Source organism: Schistocerca gregaria, chromosome 9 (genome assembly GCF_023897955.1).
Source record: "Schistocerca gregaria isolate iqSchGreg1 chromosome 9, iqSchGreg1.2, whole genome shotgun sequence".
NCBI lineage: Eukaryota > Metazoa > Arthropoda > Insecta > Orthoptera > Acrididae > Schistocerca > Schistocerca gregaria.
In genome coordinates, this window is record NC_064928.1 from 234,415,197 (window position 1) to 234,435,109 (window position 19,913).

The 19,913-nt window shown below is 37.0% G+C and overlaps 1 protein-coding gene across 1 annotated transcript in view; it reads right to left on the reverse strand.

Annotated features, from left to right (window-relative positions):
• Nucleotides 1-19,913, reverse strand: part of LOC126291798 (luciferin sulfotransferase-like) — a 242,722-nt gene that overhangs the window by 162,589 nt on the left and 60,220 nt on the right. The gene's annotated exons all lie outside the window — the stretch shown is intronic.

Here is a 19,913-nt window from a genome sequence, read left to right on the forward strand (position 1 = left end):
TGTGAACTTACAATTTCTGAGAACACATGCTGTTACAGCGTGATTACCTGTAAATACCTCATTAATGCAATAAATGCTCAAAATGATGTCAATCAATCTCAATGCATTTTGGCAATATGTGTAAAAACATTCCTCTCAACAGGGAATAGTTCGCCTTCCGTAATGTTCACACATGCATTAACAATGCGCTGACGCATGTTGTCAGGCGTTGTCGGTGGATCACGTTAGCAGATATCCTTCAACTTTCCCCACAGAAAGAAATTCAGGGACGTCAGATCCGCTGAACGTGCGGGCCGGGGTATGGTGCTTCGACGACCAATTGACCTGTCATGAAATATGCTATTCAATACTGCTTCAACCACAAGGGGAACTATGTGCCAGACATCCATCATGTTGGAAGTACATCGCCATTCTGTCATGCAGTGAAACGTTTAAAAATGCAGTAAATGAAGCAGGCAAAAAGGAATACAAACGTCTCAAAAACGAGATCGACTGGAAGTGCAAAATGGCTAAGCAGGGATGGCTAGAGGACAAATGCAAGGATATAGAAGGTTATCTCACTAGGGGTAAGATAGATACTACCTACAGGAAAATTAAAGAGACCTTTGGAGAGAAGAGAACCACTTGTATGAATATCAAGAGCTCAGATGGCAACCCAGTTCTAAGCAAAGAAGGGAAAGCAGAAAGGTGGAAGGAGTATATAGAGGGTTTATACAAGGGCGATGTACTTGAGGACAATATTATCGAAAGGGAAGAGGCTGTATATGAAGACGAAATGGGAGATAAGATACTGCGTGAAGAGTTTGACAGAGCGCTGAAAGACCTGAGTCAAAACAAGGCCCCGGGAGTAGATAACATTCCGTTAGAACTACTGACGGCCTTGGGAGAGCTAGTCATGACAAAACTCTACCAGCTGGTGAGCAAGATGTATGAGACAGGCGAAACACCCTCAGACTTCAAGAATAATATAATAATTCCTATTCCAAAGAAAGCAGGTACTGACAGATGTGAAATTTACCGAATTATCAGTTTAATAAGTCACAGCTGCAAAATACTAACGCGAATTCTTTACAGACGAATGGAAAAACTGGTAGATGTGGACCTCGGGTAGGATCAGTTTGGATTCTGTAGAAATGTTGGAACACGTGAGGAAATACTGACCTTACGACTTATCTTAGAAGAAAGATTAAGAAAATGAAACCTACTTTTCTAGCATTTGTAGACTTAGAGAAGGCTTTTGACAATGTTGACTGGAATACTCTCTTTCAAATTCTGAAGGTGGCAGGGGTAAAGTACAGGGGGCGAAAGGCTATTTACAAATTGTACAGAAACCAGATGGCAGTCATAAGACTCGAGGGGTATGAAAGGGAAGCAGTGGTTGGGAAAGGAGTGAGATAGGGTTGTAGCCTTTCCCCGATGTTATTCAAGCTCTATATTGAGCAAGCAGTAAAGGAAACAAACGAAAAATTGGGAGTAGGTATTAAAATTCATGGAGAAGGAGTACAAACTTTGAAGTTCGCCGATGACATTGTAACTCTGTCAGAGACAGCAAAGGACCTGGAAGAGTAGTTGAACGGAATGGTCAGTGTCTTGAAAGGAGGATATAAGATGAACATCAACAAAAGCAAAACGAGGATAATGGAATGTAGTCAAATTAAATTGGGTGATGCTGATGAAATTGGATTAGGAAATGAGACACTTAAAGTAGTAAAGGAGTTTTGCTATTTGGGGAGCAAAATAACTGATGATGGTCGAAGAAGAGAGAATATAAAATGTAGACTGGCAATGGCAAGAAAAACGTTTCTGAAGAAGAGAAATTTGTTAACATCGAGTATAGATTTATGTATCAGTAAGTCGTTTCTGGAAGTATTTGTATGGAGTGTAGCCATCTATGGAAGTGAAACATGGACAATAAATAGTTTGGACAAGAAGAGAATAGAAGCTTTCGAAATGTGGTGTTACAGAAGAATGCTGAAGATAAGGTGGATAGATCATGTAACTAATGAGGAGGTATTGAAGAGGATTGGGGAGAAGAGAAGTTTGTGGCACAACTTAACTAGAAGAAGGGATCGGTTGGTAGGACATGTTTTGAGGCATCAAGGGATCACACGTTTAGCATTGGAGGGCAGCATGGAGGGTAAAAATCGTAGAGGGAGACCAAGAGATGAATACACTAAGCAGATTCAGAAGGATGTAGGTTGCAGTAAGTACTGGGAGATGAAGAAGCTTGCACAGGACAGAGTAGCATGGAGAGCTGCATCAAACCAGTCTCAGGACTAAAGACCACAACAACAACAACAAAATGGGGGCCAATTATCCTTCCCCCCATAATGCCGCACCATACACTAACCCTCCAAGTTTGCAATGTTCCACTTGTCGCAGCCATTGTGGATTTTCCGTTGCCCAATAATGCATATCATGCCGGTTTACGGTACCGCTGTTGGTACACAACGTTCATAGTCGTCACCGTGCAATTCCTGGTGCATAGAAATATGGTACGGGTGCAATCGATGTTGATGTAGCATTCTCAACAACGACGTTATTGAGATTCCCGATTCTCGCGCAATTTGTCTGCTACTGATGTGCGGATCATCTGCGACAGCGGCTAAAACATACTTGGGCATCATCATTTGTTGAAGGCCGTTGTTGACGTTTTACATTTGGCTGAACACTTCCTGTTTCCTTAAATAACGTAACTATCCGGCGAACGGTCCGGACACTTGGATGATGTCGTCCAGCATACCGAGCACCATACATAGCACACGCCCGTTGGGCATTTTAATCACAATAGCCAGACATCAACACGATATCGTCCTTTTCCGCAATTGGTAAACGGCCCATTTTAAGACGGGTAATGTATCACAAAGTAAATACCATCCGAACTGCTAGAATGTTACGTGATACCACGCACTTATACGTTTGTGGCTATTACAGCGCCATCGATCACAAAGAGATAAAAGTGGTCCAACTAAAACATTCATATTTCTTTACGTACTACACAAATATGTAAGAAAAAAATGGGGGTTCCTATTTTAAAAAACGCAGTTGATATCCGTTTGTCCTATGGCAGCACCATCTATCGGGTCAACCAGAGCGCCATCTGGTTTCCCCCTTCAAGTTAGACAAGTTTCGTTCTTTGTAGTTTCTTTGTTTGACGCTTATTTCGTGAGATATTTGGCCCTGTCACTAACAATGGACCACTCTCTATAGTGTGTGTGTGTCCTTCAGGACCTGTGTACTTCGCGAACGAGAGCCAACATAGGAGGAAGGCCAGCATTGCACTAAACGTATTAAAAATTTACAACCGATGCTGCCCTTTCTTCTATCTGTTTAATGCATTAAATGTACACTCCTGGAAATTGAAATAAGAACACAGTGAATTCATTGTTCCAGGAAGGGGAAACTTTATTGACACATTCCTGGGGTCAGATACATCACATGATCACACTGACAGAACCACAGGCACATAGACACAGGCAACAGAGCATGCACAATGTCGGCACTAGTGCAGTGTATATCCACCTTTCGCAGCAATGCAGGCTGATATTCTCCCATGGAGACGATCGTAGAGATGCTGGATGTAGTCCTGTGGAACGGCTTGCCATGCCATTTCCACCTGGCGCCTCAGTTGGACCAGCGTTCGTGCTGGATGTGCAGACCGCGTGAGACGACGCTTCATCCAGTCCCAAACATGCTCAATGGGGGACAGATCCGGAGATCTTGCTGGCCAGGGTAGTTGACTTACACCTTCTAGAGCACGTTGGGTGGCACGGGATACATGCGGACGTGCATTGTCCTGTTGGAACAGAAAGTTCCCTTGCCGGTCTAGGAATGGTAGAACGATGGGTTCGATGACGGTTTGGATGTACCGTGCAGTATTCAGTGTCCCCTAGACGATCACCAGAGGTGTACAGCCAGTGTAGGAGATCGCTCCCCACACCATGATGCTGGGTGTTGGCCCTGTGTGCCTTGGTCGTATGCAGTCCTGATTGTGGCGCTCACCTGCACGGCGCCAAACACGCATACGACCATCATTGGCACCAAGGCAGAAGCGACTCTCATCGCTGAAGACGACACGTCTCCATTCGTCCCTCCATTCACGCCTGTCGCGACACCACTGGAGGCGGGCTGCACGATGTTGGGGCGAGAGCGGAAGACGGCCTAACGGTGTGCGGGACCGTAGCCCTGCTTCATGGAGACGGTTGCGAATGGTCCTCGCCGATACCCCAGGAGCAACAGTGTCCCTAATTTGCTGGGAAGTGGCGGTGCAGTCCCCTACGGCACTGTGTAGGATCCTACGGTCTTGGAGAGCATCCGTGCGTCGCTGCGGTCCGGTCCCAGGTCGACGGGCACGTGCACCTTCCGCCAACCACTGGCGACAACATCGATGTACTGTGGAGACCTCACGCCCCACGTGTTGAGCAATTCGGCGGTACGTCCACCCGGCCTCCCGCATGCCCACTATACGCCCTCACTCAAAGTCCGTCAACTGCACATACGGTTCACGTCCACGCTGTCGCGGCATGCCACCAGTGTTAAAGACTGCGATGGAGCTCCGTATGCCACGGAAAACTGGCTGACACTGACGGCGGCGGTGCACAAATGCTGCGCAGCTAGCGCCATTCGACGGCCAACACCGCGGTTCCTGGTGTGTCCGCTGTGCCGTGCGTGTGATCATTGCTTGTACTGCACTCTCGCAGTGTCCGGAGCAAGTATGGTGAGTCTGACACACCGGTGTCAATGTGTTCTTTTTTCCATTTCCAGGAGTGTATTAAAAACTTACGACCGGTGCTGATCTTCGCCCCATCTTGGATCACCTTACAGTTTGTGTGCATCAATTACAATTCAGACAGTGATGATGGATAAGCCTTTAACATTCATACTTCTATGTGCACCATGTTATGATAACAAATGGAAGTAGACCGAAAACTTGTTTACTGCCAGTAAAATTGCTGTTTTACCATCTTAATCGGTGGAAGTAACACTGCCATTTTGTCTTCAGCAAATAAAACGTATTTCGAAAATATTATCAATGTGTTTTGTTTATTCACAATTGTGTTCTATTATATACATAAACATGTCTCCATAGTCGGGTTAACATAGCAATGTGTGGGGCACGTTCACATAGTCGACTTGATTCTAGATAAGACTTTTTTTCCAGTCTTAAATGTAAAGTTGCTGATTTACTTCTACATCTACATCTACATTTATACTCCGCAAGCCACCTAACGGTGTGTGGTGGAGGGCGCTTTACGTGCCACTGTCATTACCTCCCTTTCCGTTTCCAGTCGCGTATGCTTCGCAAGGAGAACGACTGCGCTCTCGAATCTCTCTAATTTTACATTCGTGATCTGCTCGGGAGCTATAAGCAGGAGGAAGCAATATATTCGATACCTCATCCAGAAACGCATCCTCTCGAGACCTGGACAGCAAGCTACATCGCGATGCAGAGCACCTCTCTGGCAGAGTCTGCCACTTGAGTTTGTTAAACATCTCTGTAACGCTATCACGCTTACCAAGTAACCCTGTGACTAAACGCACCATTCTTCTTTGACTTTTCCCACACTGATGAGCAATACGTAAGTATAGGTTGAGCAAGTATTTTGTAAGCCACCTCCTTTGTTGATGAACTACATTTTCTAAGGACTCTCCCAATGAATTTCGACCTGGCACCCACCTTACCAACAATTAATTTTATATGATGATTCCACTTCAAATCGTTCTGTATGCATACTCCCAGATATTTTACAGAAGTAACTGCCACCAGTGTTTGTTCCACTATCATATAATCATACAATAAAGGAATCTTCTTTCCATATATTCGCTATACATTACATTTGTCTAAGTTAAGGGTCACTTACCACTAACTGCACCAAGTGCCTATCTGCTGCAGATATTCCTGCATTTCGCTACAATTTTATAATGCTGCAACTTCTCTGTACACTACAGCATCATCTGCGAAAAGCTGCATTGCAACTTCTGACACTATCTACTAGGTCATTTATATATATTGTGAAAAACAATGGTCCCATAACACTCCCCTGTGGCACACCAGAGGTTACTATAACGTCTGTAGACGTTTATCCATTGAGAACAAAATGCTGTGTTCTGTTTGCTAAAAACTCTTCAACCCAGCCACTCAGCTGGTCTGATATTCCGTAGGCTCTTACTTTGTTTATCAGGCGACAGTGCGGAACTGTATCGAACACGTTCCGGAAGTCAAGGAAAATGGCATCTACCTGGGACCCTATATCTAATATTTTCTGGGTCTCATGAACAAATAAAGCAAGTTGGGTCTCACACGATCGCTGTTTACAGAATCCATGTTGATTCCAAGAGAGTAGATTCTGGGTTTCCAGAAATGACATGATACGTGACAAAAAACGTAGTTTTGGGCATCTGCTAGAAGACCCTTCTTGAAAACTGGAACTACCTGTGCTCTTTTCCAATCATTTGGAACCTTCCGTTCCTCTAGAGACTTACGGCACACGGCTGTTAGAAGGGAGGCAAGTTCTTTCACGTGCTCAGTGTAGAATCGAATTGGTATCCCATGAGGTCCAGTGGTCTTTCCTCTGTTGAGTGATTTCAGTTGCTTTCCTATTCCTCGGAAACTTATTTCGATGTCAGCCATTTTTTCCTATGTGCAAGCATTTAGAGAAGTAACTGCAGTGTGGTCTTCCTCTGTGAAACAGCTTTGGATAAAGATGTTTAGTATTTCAGCTTTACGCGTGTCATCCTCTGTTTCAATGCCACTATCTTCCTAGAGTGTCTGGATATACTGTCTCGATCCACTTACTGATTTAATGTAAGACCAGAACTTCCTAGGTTTTTCTGTCAAGTAGGTACACAGAATTTTATTTTCTAATTCACTGAATGTTTCAAGCATAGCCCTCCTTACGCTAATTTTGTCATTGCTTATCTTTTGTTTGTCTGAGAGGTTGTGGCTACGTTTAAATTTGCAGTGAAGCTCTCTTTGCTTTCGCAGTAGTTTCCTCACTTTGTTGTTGAAACACAGTGGGTTTTTCCCCTTCCTCACAGTTTTACTCGGCACGCACCTCTCTAAAACGCATTTTGCGATTGCCTTGAATTTTTTCCATAAACACTCAACATTGTCAGTGTCGGAACAGAAATTTTCACTTTGATCTCTTAGGTAGTCTGAAATCTGCCACCTATTACTCTTGCTAAACAGATAAACCTCCCTCCCTTTTTTTATATTCCTATTTACTTCCATATTCAGGGATGCTGCAACGGCCTTATGGTCACTGATTCTCTGTTCTGTGCTTACAGAGTCGTCAAGTTCAGGTCTGTTTGTTATCAGTAAATCCAAGATGTTATCTCCACGAGTCGGTTCTCTTTTGAATAATCTTCCTCATACACTTTGGAAGAGCGAGAAACATGTTAAAGGGGTAGTCAATTGGGTTTTAAATAATGTACCAATGCTTGAAATACATCTACCAGGATTTAATTACTGGGGGCCATTTACTAAGCTTGAAGAAAGACTAGCACGTGGTGATCAAGGAATAAGTCCATTAGATCTTGTAAACAGCATGACATTGCTTATCATGTTCACAAAGATTTAGAAAAAAGACATGAAACTGATAAAGAACTTCACTTAGCTGCAAAAGAAAGAAAGCATGCAAGTGATGCTTCATGAGGAGAAAAAGTTGCAGCAACAGCAGTTAGAGGAACAATGTACGGAAAACGAAAAATTGGGAATGTTATGCAGTCCTCAGCCTGCTTCAGCTACGACTGGCTTAAGCGTGGATGACAATAGATGGGGAATATAAAAATTTCATCTTATTGAACTTTTAATCTATATAAATGAAGAATGTTAATATTGATTATACTTTGCTACTTAGTGACAAGACTAAACCAAAATAAATTAAAATAAAGTTAAATAATGTACAATTAAATGAAATTGAACCATTTTTGACTGATGTTCAAAAGAGAAAAAAAGAAAAAGTTGGTGGAAATTTATTTGTTACATTAGCTATTGCCGTTGTGAAAAAAATTCTTGAATATCTAACAAGAACGAAAGAAGGTAAAGGACCAACACAGCGTGAAGGTGGATTTCCTCCATTATTATTACCATATCTAGCAACAATTGATTCACTTGCTGGAGGATCTGCAGCAATTGCAAATACAGTCATAAACAAGAAAAAGCTGATAAAGAATTAGAAGAACATAAAAGACATTATCAAGCAATTGAGAACAAAGCTGGAACTGGAATAAAGAAAGCAAAAAAAAAATGCAAATAGTGATTGATAAATATCTTAATGCATTAAGTAATTTCGATATAGAATAACTTGCTAAAGTATTGAAAATTAAACACTTTTTTAGTGTATACATGATTGATGAACTACTGAATCATCCAAAAGAACATGAATATGGAATAGTTAATTGAGATACATCTGATCATATTGGTATTGAATAGCTTTGTTATTATAAAGCTAATAATTTAAAATTTGTTTTCGATTAATTTGGTGCTGAAAATACAAAAACATCTCGTTAACTATTTAGGAAAAAATGAACTATACTACAATACAGAAAGAATACAAAATTTTGATGAAGTAATTTGTGGTCATTTGTGTCTATTTGTTTTAAAATTGTTATGAGACAATTGTAAGTTTAATGAAATTTTGTATTTAATAAATGAAAATTTTTGGAAATAAAATAGGTCAAACTGAAGAGCTTAGCGCACCAGTGTTCAACCTAGAAAAAATTGAAGAAAATATGATTAAGCAATTTTGATCATCAATAGACCAAAAGATAGCCAATGCAATCAAACAATTCCAAAAAGAATTTAATGCTGTTTTTAAAGTAAATAGAGGTTATATAGGCTTTGAAGGTAGAAGACTAGGGAATTTAAATGATCCAGTTGATGCAAAAGATGCAGCAAACAAGGATTATTTTGATAGTGAGTTAGTGTCAGATGAAGCCGACTTACTATTAAATGTTGTTACAAAACCTGAATATGCAAGCATTCTAACACAGTTCAATAATTATTTTGCCAAAAAAGAAGTAGAAAAAGGTTTTTTAGATTATTTCTCAAAACAGATTTGACCCTATACTTAGAACTGTTAAGTAATCTGGAAGATAAAGTATATGATAAACAAATGTTTGAATTTAGTTTTATGATAGGTGGCGAGCAAAAAATGCACAATTTCGAGTACAATTTCCTGTTTAAAAGAATTATTGTTATTGGTGAGCATATAAATAGAACCTTGAATTTTGATGACTTTGATATTACAGTAAGTGTGGCTAATAAGCTATACCAAATAAATATTAATAATCAATCCATAAAGGTACACAAATCAAATTTTCCAACTGTAAAATTGAAAGATTCTGTTAAAACAGTTCCAGCTGATGTGAATACAATTGTGTTTGGTGAAATAATTTAAAGTTTAATAAATTTTATCTCTATGTAAATGAATAACCACACTTCCCATTATTCCTTAAGGATTATCACATTCATCGTTTGAAGTGTAAAAATTTACTGAGACACATAATCCACACAGAGTAACAACTAAAAATGGTAGGCAAAGAATTGAAGGTCTTTGTACAGTTTGTAAGAAGAAGAAAAGTGAATTTCTCAATAAATTATTGTAGGAGGTGGCAACCATTTTATTTGTGAAGAAATCATTAATGAACTACATAAGCCAGTGAGAAATAATTTTATATGAATAAATGTAGTTTCTCTTGCTATAAATGATTTATGGAGGCAAACTTAGTCAAAATGGATTCATGCAAGTTAAAAGGAATTTTAAAAATGAACAAAGTGTATAAATATTTATTGACTGTTATTGATGTCCTATCGAAATTTGCTTAGGCTGTTTCAGTTAAAGATAACACAGGTAAGACTGTGGCTAATGCATTCGACATAATTTTCAAAGTTAAAAAGCCAAAAAATTTACAAACAGATAATGGTAAAGAATTGTATAACAAAGAATTTCAAGAATTGATGAAGAAATACAATATTTGTCATTCTTCAACTTTTTCCAAATTAAAAGCATCTGTTGTTGAAAGATTAACAGTGTGCTTAAAGAAAAGATGTGGAAGAAATTAGATCTTCAAGGAAATTACAAATGGATCGATCTAGTTTAGTGAATAAGTTCAAATGGTACAAATGGCTATGAGCGCTATGGGACTTAACATTTGAGGTCCTAACTCCCCTATAACTTAGAACTACTTAAATCTAACTAACCTAAGGACATCACACACAGCCATGCCTGAGGCAGGATTCGAACCTGCGACCATAGCGGTCGTGCGGTTCCAGACTGAAATGCCTAGAACCGCTCAGCCACACAGGCTGGCAGTTAGTAAATACAATAACACAGTTCATCGAACTATAAAAGTGGAACCAATTGAAGTTAGTGAGAAAAATTTAAAAATTGGTAACATGTGTCTAATGAAAAAGCTAAATTTAAAAAAGGAGATAAAGTTAGGGTCAGTAAACTTAAAGGACTTTTGGAAAAAGGATATACTGCCAACTGGTCAACAGAAATTTTTGAAATTCAAGATGTGATTCATTGTAATCCAATCAATTATAAACTGAAAGATATTGAAGGTAATTTTTATGAGCAATAGCTACAGTAAAATGAAATATCCAGATGTGTATCTCATTGCAAAAGTTCTGAGAAAGAAAGGAGATAAAGTTTACGATAAGTGGTTGGGCTTTGATAATTCGCACAACAGTTGGGTAAATAAAGATAAAGTAATAGTTGGTGATTGACACTATTGTATTGTTGTAAATTTAAGGTCGTGCTACACAACAGCACCCATTGTTTTAATAAATTTTTAATAAAAAAATTTCTATTAAATGTTCCAAATTGTGCTGATGAGGAAATTGGCACTTTTATTCTTTCTATCTGTATGTTATTGTATGATGATATAATATCTACATTCATACATCAATTAACTGATGAAAGTAAATTATTTCTATGATTTCCATGGAGATGAAATTTGTATTGCTTATGAATATTACAAGCGACAGCAGTAGCTGATGCATTAGAAGGGAGCCCCCTTTAATATTCTCTAAAACTTGTGTATAGTTATTCAAAGTGTTAAAATAATTATGATAGCAAACAATTCACAAATTTTCTTTCATTTGTTGATACAAATTTATTGAATTTGGCACACAATCAATTCTTAAAATTTGTTCACTGTTTTGGTCCATATTCCTGATTATGTTCTTTTCCTTTGTACATTTTTTAATTGTGCTCACATGTCATATTATTCATAATTTAAATTATATAATCTTAAAACAACAATAGCTGGTCTTATATTTTCATTATTTGTTTGAGGAACAACATCCAGTAATAGTGTATATATTTCTCTGTTTCTTTTGTTTATTACATCAGAAGCCATATTAATTGTTTCCCTCAAATCTTCAATATGTTTTTTATCCAATTCACATATTTCTTGTAAATATTTTATTTGGTATTTATAAACATCAATTGTCGCTTTTTTCAATGTTATATTCACCATGTTCGCAAATTGCTGGTACAACTTCATGTGTAACCCATTTTTTGAATGCTTTTACTTCTTCTTTTTTTGATTTTAATATTAGGCAATATAATCCTGATTCATTAATAAATATAGGTTTTATGTCAATATTTTGGACACCTTGTTGTATGGTGTCTATAAATCTTTGTTTACCTTCACCATCCACATGTTTTTAATAGCATCACTAGATTTTTTATAGTCTAATATTCCAGCAACATCTATACCTTTAAAACATGGTTCATTATTTTCATCAATAATTAATAGGATATTTTGGTTGTTATAGGGAAGCTTATTATTCTTTAGATCAATAAGTGCCTCCATTTATATAGAATTAAAATACATTAGGAAGTTAAAATTCTGCAGCAGGGACAGTTAAAATTTCATCATAAATATTTTTTCTCTTTTCATTTACTTCATCAACAATATTGTTGGATTGGTCACACAATTTCTTAACGGAGTAAGATAGACTGTTGAAGTGCATATTGTATATTTCTTTTCTTTTATCTACTCTGTGTACACCAAAATAAATATTAAGCATTTGCTCTATTAATTTATAATCAGTACATTTATATTTTCTTACATAAAATATTTTATCATCTTTAGGTCTACCACTATTATAGCTTGATAATCTTTTTGAAAATAATTTTTCTTGGCGTACTGCTTGGACGTAGCAATGTATATTCTTAATGTATCAATGTATCATCTCCACTACATCAGATATTATTTCTTTTAATTGTAAACATTCTTCTTCCTTTTCTTTCAATTCTTGATCTTGCGCTTTTCATTTCTATTGCATATTGTTAAATAACTTTTTGAGATTTCTCTTTTTCAACAGATGTTCTGTAATTAAGATAGTTAACTAATGTATCCTCATTTGTTATATAATAATCTTTAATTTCATTAGCAACCTTGGTATATAAACTCATGATCAGTTTCTTGAAGTTTTGCACAGGCAAACATTTCCATGTCTTTTTAGTTAAATTGTGAGGAGCTAACGATTTTATTTCATTTGGGAAGTATTTGTACTCTGAAGCAAGAGGATCATCATGTCTGATCACTTTGTTTTCAAGGCTATAATTTTACGAAGATTCAAGTAGAAGATTTTTTATTATTTATAATTTTACATGGTCCAGGAGCACGGACCATGCAATTCTATAGTGAATGAAGCACAAAATGTCGTTTGTTATCAAAACATTCTGTTTATTAAACAAAGGAACCCAAATGTCATTGAATCATGTTCCCAAATTTAATTTGTACTTTCTTTCTTGAAGGAATTCGAAAATGTTCAGTTCTGAACTAGCGACAAGTGCCATTTATATAGAATGAAAATACATTAACAAATTATAACAGGCATCAGATTTTTCATTACCTCTTAAGCTGTATGAATCGTTCACCTTTAAATCTTCAAACATTTTACTATCAGCATCCATCATGGCCTGTTAATTATGCATATATCAGCAATTTCCTTAAAAGTGTGTCATTAAAGATTACAATTTCCTTTTTGTGAAATGAAAAACACATAGTAGAAATACTAGTGAGAGAAGGAAAATTAAGAGTGTAAAAACTTTATCTATACAGTTATCAAGCCCACAGCATGAAAAAAGATTCATTTATTAAGGAAAAAAATTAATTGTCAATGACAATTTTATCTAAATAAATGGAAGTGCACAAGAAGTGTAAAAAATGCGACGTGGAGAAGTCAATTGATAAATATTCGAAGGATAAGCTTTCATATGCTTGTAAAGAATGTACTAGTATCCTTTACAGAAAAGCATATGATAATAAAAAAAGAGTCCTATGGCAATGTTTAAAGATATGAAGGATTTTCTTCATTTTTACAAACAACAACAGGAGTTAAATAGAGAACAACATTATGTGAAATGTATTGGCTGTAAAGAAATTAAAGATCTTGGCTGTTTTTACTTAAGTAATTCATATAGGGACAAGCTTGCAAGTAGATGCAAGAGTTGTCAACTAGAAAATAGGCAAAAAAGTGTGTAAGTGTAGAAAAGAAGTAGTTAAATGGGATCTCATAAAATATTTAGAAACAAATAGTCACATTGAAAATGAAAATTCTCTTTTTTTGCAAAGCTAATAAAATTGAAGGCTCTCTCAGAGATTTCACAGTCACTCCACTTTGTGATTATTGCAGAAGGAATAATTTACAAGTACATAACAGATTTAGAAAAGACGATTTAATTAATGTAATTGTTTTGAATAATTTACCACTGCCCATTTTTCAAACGTTAATGAAAATTTTCTATAGTAAAACATAATAAAATGGATGCATCGCTGAGAGATTTCACAGTTGCTCAACTTTGTAATTATTGCAATAATAATAAAAGGATGATCTTATCAACTTAATCATTTCAAATAATTTATCAGGTCCTACAAGACCTACGAAAATCTGGAAGTGAGTTAAAAAGCAAAAGCAAAAGTCTTGGCATTAGAGGATACACTACATTAAAAAAATCAGAATTAATTAACGATATTGGATTACGAGAGTTTAAATTTCACCAAGATGCATTCCAAAGGACTAGATTAAGACCAAAGAGTGTACCCAACAGAAATTACTTTTACAGATTTGATGATGATATTACTGAAAGGTCTCATCTACCAAGAAATAGTCAGTTGTGATCAAATTTACCCATTTAGTAACAAAATATTTGTACAAGAAAAGGAAGCTGAGCCATCTAAAAAGCATTTATTTGAGATTAAAGAAATTAAATCGAAATTTAATGAAAAATTTAAAGTGTGGTCTGTTGACTATAAAATTGTCTTTAATCATGCTAACATTGCCAAACTCGATACTTTTAGTGAGAAAACAGATATATAACGAAGGCACTCAATTCGATGGTGGATGTTCCTGAAAAGAGAACAAATTCCAGGAAAGAAGATAAGTTGAATACAACAGTCAATAACCCAAAAATGTTTCATCCAATTTCTACAGGTTATAATGCATCGAATAATACTTGAGAATCTGTTGAAGTTTTGTGGAATAAAATGAGGGACATCTTAACATCTGATGAGACTGTTGATATAGCAGAAACATCGTTTAATACTCAGATGACAGCAATTCCTAGAGGCCAAGGTAGTAATGGCAAAAAATTATAAATTTAGTTGAAGACAAAAGTAATAAGAGATGTATCACAAGAATTAATAACAATGATAATCTTTGCTGCCCTAGAGCTGTAATTGTGGCTTTGACATACCAAACAAATAATATTTTGGGAAGAGAACTCACTGATAACGAAATTAAGAAAATCAGAGTAGGAGACAAATACGAATTGCAGAATCAGTTGGGTGAATACAATGAAGAAGGATTACTGCTTACTTGGTATCTTCATATTTCTAAGATAAATGCAAGAAAGCTTATCACAACAAGGATGCTCATAGATGTAAAAAAGAAACGTGTGCATATTCTGCAAATGTACAGAACATAAAACTGAAGAAAATAAGATTTGTTGTGAGAAATGCAATATATACTGTTATAATGAAGAATACTTGTACAATCACCAAGAAGTTTGTCATACAGCTTACAAGTGTGAAGGATGCAAAAACATTTGTTTAAGATCTAAAGAACGTAAAAGTGGCTTTGAACTTTGCAGAAATTGTAAACAAATAGTGGACATTGGATATCATAAATGTTATATGCAACATGTACTGCAAAAAGGTGGTATCTGTGAACGTTTTGGCGAGGAATTTATACTGCAAGGTTGCCCAAATTGTAATGTAGAAGGTTGCTATGTTAATGGAGAATTCAAAGACTTTTATGTTTACCAGTGCTTCCAATGTAATAAAACAGTTGGTGGCAAAGAGTTTAAATGTTGTAAAAAAGGCTTTCCAAAGAAAGTTGATTGTAGCTATATTGAAAGATACACGTGGTCTGGTTATGAATCAACTAAGATATCTTGTAATTGTTCATAATTTTAATAGGTGATACTGTTTATAAATTTAAGACAAATGATGAATTCTGTAGGTGGATAGCATTTAAAAAGAACAGTTGTCACGCATTCATAGCTCACTATGTAAAAGGTTACGATTCACAATTCATTTTGAAGTACTGTGTTGAAAATACAGTAAGGCCATACAACATTTACACAGGAACTAAACTGATGCTATTGGAGGTCAAACAGCTGGGCATAACAATTATAGATAGCAGTAATTTTGTACAAGATACACCTAGTAGTTTTCCAAAAACATTTGATTTGAAAGAATTGAAGAAAGGGTACTTCTCATATTTATTCAATAAGCCAGAAAATGAAAACTACATATAAGCGATTTCTGATACTGAATATTACTGTGTTGACACTATAAAGCCAAAAGATAGAGAAGCATTTCTGAAATGGCACAGCTCTAGAGTTACAGAAAATGATGTGTTCAATATGAAGAAAGAAATTAACAAGTACTGTAATTCTGATGTAAATATTTTAAGAAGTGGTTGCTTGGAATTAAGAAATAGTTTCTAGAGATAACTAACATTGATCTATTCTGTTATTTAACTATCGCTGGAATTTTCATGGCTATTTACAGATCTATAATTAATGATCGTTTAAAATATTCTTTGCAAATATTACACTCAACTTGTTTCTCTCTTGGATTATTACTTCTTTCAACAAAGATGTCAAACTGAAATTTATCGAACACATTAGTCATATTTATAAAGATTAAAAGTTTAAAAGATTATTAAAATTTTGTTCGATATAAATGGACACTCTACTGAAGAAGCTCAATAATGCAAGAAGTTCTAATCTGTTTAAAAAGATTAGTGTGCTTGAGGTAATGATTGGCATTACATTACTGATTGTGAACGTTTAAAAACTGGGCAGAGGGAGAAAATTTCTCTTGAGCTCGATAGTAAATTTAGAATTATTTTGCCAGAAAGGTTCAATAAAATAATAAGTAATTGGGACTTTCAATTTTTTAAGGATGGTGATATTAAACTAAAGTATAAAGGAGTGAAGAGGCCTAAAAATGATAATGAGTTTCATGGTCTGGAGTTAGTTGTGTAGCTGTAGAATTTGATTGAAAATTTTTATTTTTTTGTGAGTGTGTTAGCTTGCATCCATTAAGCCTAACTGTTTATAAGAAAATGAAAAACATATTAAATTACCTCCAACTGCACCAGTCCACCAACTTACTACTAAAAACATAGGTACAAAGAAGGTAACAGTGAAGAAACCATGGGTAAGAGAAGGAATACTTCATTTGATTGATGAAAGGAGGAAGAACAAAAGTGTTCCAGGAACCTCAGGAATGCAGGAATACAAGTCGTTGGGGAATGAAATAATAGGAAGTGCAAGGAAGCTAAGAACAAATGGCTGCATGGAGAATGTGAAGAAATCGGAAAAGAAATGATTGCCGAAAGGACATACTCAGCATACCGGAAAGTCAAAACAATCTTCCGTGACACTGAAATCAAGGGTGGTAACATTAAGAATGCAACGAGAATTCCACTGCTAATTGCAGAGGAGAGAGCGGATAGGTGGAAAGAATACATTTAAAGCCTCTATGAGGGGGAAGATCCGCATGATGTGATAGAATAGGAAAGAGGAGTCGATTCAGAAGAGATAGGGGATCCAGTACTAGAATTATAATGTAAAAGAGCTTTCGAGGACTTAAAGATCAAATAAGGCAGAATGGATAGATAGCATTCCATCAGGATTTCTAAAATCACTGGGGGAAATGGCAACAAAACGGCTTTTCACTTTGGTGTGTAGAATGTATGAGTCTGGCGACATACTAATCTGACTTTCAGAAAAATATCATCCACACAACTCCAGACTGCAAGAGCTGACACGTGCGAGAATTGTCGCACAATCGGCTTAACAGCTCATGCACCTAAGTTGCTGACAATAATAATATACATAGGAATGGAAAAGAAAATTGAGGTTGTGCTATATGAGGATCATTTTGGCTTCAGAAAAGATAAAGGCACGAGACAGGCAATTGTGACATTGTGGCGGATAATGGAAGCAAGACTAAAGAAAAATCACAATACGTTCATAGGATTTGTCGACCGGGAAAAGATATTCGACAATGTAAAATGGTGCAAGATGTTCCAAACTCTGAGAAAGATAGGGGTAGGATATAAGGAGAGACAGTTAATATACACTATGTATAAGAGCCAAGAGCAAATAATAAGTGTGGATGACCAAGAGCGAAATGCTCAGTTTAAAAAGGGTGTAAGACAGGGATGTTGTCTTTCCCCCCTACTGTTCAATCTGTACATCGAAGACGAAATGATGGAAATAAAAAGAAGGTTCAAGAGTGGAATTAAAATTCAAGGCGAAAGGATATCGATGATACGACTCACTGATGACATTGCTACCCTGAGTGAAGGTGAAGAAGAATTACATGATATGCTGAATGAATTGAACGATCTAATAGGTACACAGTATGGACTGAGAGTAAATCGAAGAAAGACGAAGGTAATGAGAAGTAGCAGAAATGAGAACAGCGAGACAATATCAGAATCGATGGTCACAAAGTAGATGAAGTTAAGGAATACTGATACCTATGCAGTAAAATAACGAGTGATGGACAGAGCAAGGAGGGCGTAGAAATCAGACTAGCAGTGGCAAAAAGGGCATTCCTGGCCAAGAGCAGTCTACTAGCATCAAACATAGGCCTTAATTTGAGGAATACATTTCTGAGGATGTACGTCTGGAGTGCAACATTGTATGGTAGTGAAACATGGACTGTGGTAAAACGGGAACAGGAGAGAACCGAAGCGTTTGAGACGTGGTGCTACAGACAAATGTTGAAAATTGGGTGGACTGATAAAGTAAGGAATGAGGAGGTTCTGTACAGAATCGGAGAGGATAGGAATATGTGGAAAACACTGATGAGAAGAAGGGACAGGATGATAGGACACCTGTTAAGACATGATGGAACGATTTCCATGGCACTAGAGGGAACGGTAGAGGGCAAAAACTGTAGAGGATGACAGAGATTAAAATACATACTGCAAATAATTGAGGATGTAGGTTGCAAGAGCTATTTTGAGATGATGAAGAGTTTGGCACAGGAGGGGAATTCGTGGCGGGCCACATCAAACCAGTCAGAAGACTGATGAACCCAAAAAAAAAGGGCAGTGCGACTAAACTTGGCGTTGGTGCGCTATGACAGGAGTCAACCGACTCGAGTGCCTTTGCTAACAGCGCAACATCGCCTGTATCGCTACTTGTGGGTTCGTGACCATATCAACTGGACCTGAGATGACTGGAAAACTGTGGCCTGGTCGGATGAGACCCAGTTTCAGTTGGTAAGAGATGATGGTATGCTTTGAGTGTGGTGCAGACCCCACGAAGCTATGAACCCAAGTTGTCAACAAGGCACTGTGCAAGTTGGTGGTGGCTCCATAATGCTGTTAATAGCGTAGGTTGTGTTTACATGGAGCTGACAGGGTTCTCTGATCAACAGAACCGATCACAGCTGAGAATGCCTACGTTTAGCTATTTGGAGATCATTTGCAGCTATTCATGGACTTCGTGTTTCACAAAGAACGAACGATTATTTATGGATGGCAAAGTGCCATACCATTACTATGAAGAAAATTATGGACAGTTCTAGAAAATGACTGGATCACCCAGATCATCCGATATGAACCCCAGTGAACATTTGTCAGACATATTCGAGAGGTCAGTTTGTGCGCAAATTTTGCACCCGCACCACTTCTGCAGTTATGGACTCAATATTTCTGCAGGGCACTTCCAACGACGTTTGGAATCCAAGCTATGTCGAGTTGCTGCACAACACTGGGAGAAAGGATCCCCGACATGGTATTAGGAGGTATTCCATGACTTTTGTCATCTCAGTCCCTTGTGATCGGTCAACTATTCTGATTGACTACTAGAGACAGAGTAAGAGCTCAAACTGAATTGAATGCAGAAGGAAACCTACTGTAAATATTTATGCATTAATACTCAATTCTAAACCATAAAAAACATCTTTGTTTCTCACAAAGTCGTAGTGTCCTAATATATCATGAAAATCAAAGTTTATTGTCACGAAAGCTTTTAGAGCTTCACTGTCATGGTAAACGCTTCTTCAGTGATCTCTATATGTTTTAATAAATCATAAATTTACACTTTATTCCATACTCCATTAGTTCATGTGGTTACCAAAAAAAGTCCAGCTAATTTGAAGCAGATGAGGAGTGTGCATCTCTTCTTTTACCTTCTACACACTCTATCTAGTAAAATATGGTTCCAGCATCCAACTTACTTTTAGGCCAGGAGACAACATACATGAAATGACATTGTATGTATGTCAGAAAGGGGAGTGAATATATATCTAGACTTGTACTCTGCAGGCCCGTGCGGTATGTGCTTAGCATATCAATATCATTTTCTCCCTTTTTATTCCATTCGTGAATAGCACAACGGAATAAAAATTACTTGCAT